The following is a 5476-nucleotide window of genomic DNA, read 5'->3' on the forward strand; positions in this document are numbered from 1 at the left end:
AGGTTGTCATAAAATAACACTTGAAAATAATGGAGTTTATTCAGTAATTGGTAATTGCAACAGAACTTGTTCCTGGATTATTCCTCCTAAAGAACAGGATGAAAGTAAGTATAAGCATCTATAATATGTCAATGATTTTGAAAGTGACCTAAGTCATGTATTTCTCATTTTGAGATATTTAAGATTTTGTGTTTGGATGTATAAATATTTTATAACTATATAACAAAATATTTCATTGAGTATCTGCTCGTATAATGTAAATATTTTCTATGATTGTAAAATTTGATTTGTAAGTTATAAGTAAATGTGTTATTACAGAGGTCAAATGACAGACCATTTTCAAAATTAATTGTATATTAATGAAAAATAATGAATTTTATTAGAAAAAGTTAGATATGAACATGCTCGTTTACATTTTACAATCATGATTTTGATTAATTTTTTTTATTCTTTTTTAAATTTTTTTAATGTGTTCTTTAGTTTTGAGTACTTCAAAATATTCCTGATAAATTGGCAGGATGTAAGCAATCAGTCCATCATTTCGTTATATGTTTTCTGTTATTGTTCTGATGGTAATGTGAGGAAGTAGATAGGATGACATCACTCACGTGGTGAAGAAATACAAATTCTAGAATTTACGTGAAGGAAGATGTATCATTTTCCGACAAGGAAGTCAAACTGGAAATAAACTTTATTAACTTTTCTCTAGAAATTTATGACTTTAGGCTTTGTAAAGCTTTCAAAAAACATCAAATATTAATTTTTCGAATAATTAAAATAACAGTTCCAGATCCTCATATCAACTTGTAATGGAAGCAATTGAATATTTTGATATAATTTTTGCTTTTCTCTTTTAGGTGAAAAATCTAAAACATGGAATTTGGCATATTATCCAAAGATATCTTATAGAATATTTTATATGGTATAGTTTTTAGAAATCTCAATCATTGTATTTGTGTAGTTCTTGCTGACAAAGTTATAATCAATAGTATCTGACTCAAGCGAAAATTCACACCAAAGGCGTTAAGGAGCATTTTAAGGAACATTTTATTTCCGTCTGGAACTTTCGACAAAGATATGAACATCGTCTTCAAGTAGTAATTAAAAATGAACAGATTTCAAATGGTTTAAATTTAAATGATAACAGCATTAGCCATTTGGAACATAACATTAATAACAAGTAAATTTAAAACATTAATTTGAAATGCGTGACATTATATGTAAATTACAATAGTATCTGTAAAAACCAGATAAGAATAAAGGAATGTGGGGCAAGAGTATGAACTGAATTTTTTGTCTTGTTTTACATGTTGTGTGCAACATTAAATGTTGTGGCTGTATGTCATAGTATAATTTTCACTTAGTCATAGTTTAGAATCTTTCCTTCATTCTTTGTTCTTTCTTACTCTAGTCCTTTGGGAGGTGAGAGCCAATTCATGGAACCACATGAGCAAAGAGGGACAAGGCTACCTGAGGGCATGTTTGGAAAAAGAGGAATCTTTTTCTCTGCTGGCCTTCTGGAAGTAAAAATAATGATGAAGATGCTGAATGTTGTCAAGTATCAGCAAGAATGGTGAAACCAAACTGGCATGAGAAGAATCAATGAACTTAATGAAGCGAATCTCAAATTTAGAAAAACAAAGACAGCGACTCAAAATCAGTCCAAGTGAGTTCTATGTGGCCTCTCATGGAAGTTGTGTAACATTTGTACATCTTGGGTATTCAATTCTGTTCTGTTAACTATCTCGCTATTTCTTCCCTACCCTTTTGGACTTCCTTCTTCCTTAGTATAAGGAAGAAGGAAGTCCAAAAGGGATAGTCCAAAGAAGGAATAGTTATAGCATTATCTGAGCTTGGTTCTTTGTATGTCTCATGATATTTTGTCTGCCAACATTTTGGATTTTTTGGGTGATGCCATGTTACTGCTTATAGTTTTGAGTTTGAATCCTTAAGAACCAGTATCTTTTTTGCAAAAGTACTTTGTTCCACCATCTGCTGTGCGTGACTCTTTATTCGGTATATTTGCCACCATCGGCTAACAATATTTTCATCTTTAACTTTACTATGGTCTGGTAAAAGAATCAAAAGCTTTGGAGATGTCAATATAAATGGTATATGCAAGCAATTTTTCTTCTTTATAATTTAGAACAGTTGCCTTTGCTTTTAGTAAATTACCTGTTGTGGAAGGTTATGCTTGTATGTAGATTGACTAAGGAAACATGACAAGAATATTTAGCAACAGTATTTTATTTCATATATTTGAACAAGTTTTTTGTGAATTTCAACTCTATAATCAACAATTACAACATGGCTTCTAATAATGATTAATGGTGGGAATGACAAAAGATATACCATTCGCAACAAATAAGTACAAATGATACCTGAAAGCATATAACTAATGCATATATACTAACTTAAAAACTAGGGGAAGATCAGAGATGATAGGGAGAGTACAATATTTGGGAAAATAGAATATAGTAAAGAGTGAAATACCCAGGGTTTTGCTGGACTTCACAATTTGGGTAGGATGCCACATTGAAGCTTTTCTGGAAAGTCTCTCCTTGTTGTCTTCATTAAGTTTCTCCTTACACCTAGTATCTACACTTTTTATCGTAACTACAATATAATCCAACATTTTTCTCGGACTGCTTGAATTCTCCAGTCGTTGATATTTACAACCTGAAGCACCACATTCGACATCTGTCCACCTTGAGGTCTGGGGCAAAGAATCTCTCTTTCTTCCACTCACTGGCCCTCAGGGCCTCCTTTCTTTCATTGTTGTTCCTGGTTTCAAGAATTGGTCATCATCACCCAAGGGAAAGAAAGGAAAGTTCTGGAAGCAAGAAAAAACAAAGAACAAAGGAGAGGACTAAAACTATACTTAAATTAATACATACAAAATGGAGTACTGCCACATGTGCAATGTTGAATAAGTGATAATTAATGCCTGAATTTTTATGTAGGGGAAAAAGGGTGTGAATTAGGCTGAAAAGGGTCAGAAATAAGTGCAAAAAATTTACATTTCAGAAAACACAACTAGTATTCAAATAAAAATTTGTTACAGTACATGATATTTATCATTTCATTGTTTTTCTGTAAAGTTCATTTGCTTGTCTGCTAATAAATGCTTATGTATGGAGAAAGATCTTTCTACCTCCATGGAAACAAGTATTTCATGTCTGCAATGAATGAATTCTTGAATTACTGGGTTTTTCCAAATTGACTGCTTGAGCATTTCTTTTGCAAATTCCTCTAAATGGACCAGAGTTTATTTCATTATTCCCCACTGATATTTCATAGTATTTCCAGTTTCTTCCAAACTTTTTATTGCCATTACTAAGAATTTAAATACAGTCGACCCCCCCTATAACACTGGTTCCAATAGTTCTGATTCCTATATCACGGCAAAAAAATTGTGACTGTATTTGTATAAAAAATCTTGTATAATTCGGTAAAACGTCATCGCCGACTAGTGTTGTGACAGGATTGGTTGAACCTAGATCAATAGCGGATATTGTACAAACCATTGAGTTTAAACGAGCAGCGGACCTACTAAAAACCATTTATTATTTAATGTCCATAAAAATTATATTTATATTAATGATGTCTCCAAAGTTCAGCGAATTTTTCGCAAAAAAAAATAATTTATTGGGAAGCACATGAGTGCCATTCAATGACAAGCTCCATGACGAAAACAAGCTTAAGCAATGGCATCTTCAAACGGTGCACACTCGGTAAGTAATCCTACAATTTTTTGTTTATAGCATAGTTTATATGGATTATTCACAAAAAATTGTACGTATTTTGGAAATGTCGAGTCGAATTAGTCTAGAATTGATTAATTTTATGGAAGAAAACCTTTCAAACAGCCATAGTCCGTAAACTGCATACCTGCCAGGCTGTGATTGGCTCATGTATTTAAGGACTCGAAGAACATGAATTTCATAAAAAGTGGAACGTATCTACTGCGTTATAGGGGGTTAACTGTAATAATAATATTTACTACGTATTATATAAACTGTATTGACAAACTTTATACAAGTTTAGTTTCGAAACAAATACATAATAAGACATAAAAACTTCAAGATTGCAAATGAAAAAGCCAGAAAACAACAAACAGTCTATCACTTTCTCCAGATCAAGTTGACAAGCTTTTGTTTTTTCAATTGATATAATAGCCAGAGCTAAGATATTGTTGGAACACGTTGCTTTTTAAATAAGTTTTGATTAATTTTAGTTTTGAAAAACTTCATTCTGGTGTGGCTGTCATCACTGGTAAAGTTAAAAAGAAATGAGGCATGCTGCAATAATGTTGGAGAAGATACTTGAGGCTGCAATGTGAATTAAAAGTAGTTTGGCAACTTCACTTATAGAAGTAATTTCTTTTACCTGACTATAAAAACACATTATAAATAGCTGTTGAGGTCCAAAACTAGACAAAATGTCAGAGGGATAGCCGATTTGTAACAATTCTGATCCTTCCAGAATATTTTTATCAGATGAAGCGACAAAAATACTGTGCTACCGATAAAGTTATTACTTTATTACCGATAAAGTTTTACTGTGCTACCGATAAAGTTATTGACTTCAAATCTAATATACCTTTATATATAAAAAAGAACACTTTTCAAATGTATATGTGGGTGATAAGCACTTAAAAAGTGTACAGAATTGTCGAACAGATTCAAATTTAATAGTTAATCAATTAATTATTAAATCCAAAAAAATTTTTTTTTACAAAATGTTTTTAGAAGTTTTTATTTCACCCTTTCTAACTTGACGCCCTCGTGATTCGTGCACATTGAGCACTTTGCTCCAACTGCTCCATGGTAGCTACGCTCCTGATGATGACTTGTGTTGTTTAGTTTTTTAAAAATATGTTTTCAGCAACATAGGTTTCACATATTCACTTGTTAGAGGAACTGCCAAGGTATTTAACATGCCTATTTAAATCATCAGTATGCTCATCCAATATAAATATAAAGCAGACTAGATTCTCATCCACAGTACTTAACACTTTTTGGAAATTAGACAGAATTAGATAACCCAACAATTAGGGTATAACGTTTTGCAGGGCTTATCACACCAAGGCCGACTGGAAGAAGGACCAGAACTTTATAAAAAAGGTTTGGTCTTTAATAATCACATATCAAATTTAGGTAAGTATGCATTTCGGGTACAAGGACCCCTCATCAGCTTACAAACACATGGCAACAACGTAACAAATACAATACCAATAACCTGTCGGTACAACGGGGTAATCAACATATGCAGTGCACTGCATTTACAAATTATCAAAGTAACTTATACACTAAAACTAAATTATCAAGTATAAATCAGCATCCAATGACAATGTGGTATCACATATTATCTCCACCCGTAAATGTCTTAGTTTCTCCTACATTTTCCAAATTCTGGTAGACGGTTACACTATTAATAATAAATATTGTTAAGTATATTAAAACCTAAACAAAAG

General features: G+C 32.0%; 1 protein-coding gene across 1 annotated transcript in view; it reads left to right on the forward strand.

The window, feature by feature from the left end:
• Nucleotides 1-5476, forward strand: part of LOC111636842 (cubilin-like) — a 74434-nt gene continuing 68958 nt past the window's right edge. The window contains exon 1 of the mRNA XM_023382220.1: nucleotides 1-104. The gene's annotated coding sequence lies outside the window, so the exon portion shown is untranslated. The remainder of the gene's footprint in view (nucleotides 105-5476) is intronic.

The sequence above is a fragment of the Centruroides sculpturatus genome, unplaced genomic scaffold (genome assembly GCF_000671375.1).
Source record: "Centruroides sculpturatus isolate CEXI.00-Female unplaced genomic scaffold, Cexi_2.0 scaffold943, whole genome shotgun sequence".
In the NCBI taxonomy this organism is placed as follows: domain Eukaryota; kingdom Metazoa; phylum Arthropoda; class Arachnida; order Scorpiones; family Buthidae; genus Centruroides; species Centruroides sculpturatus.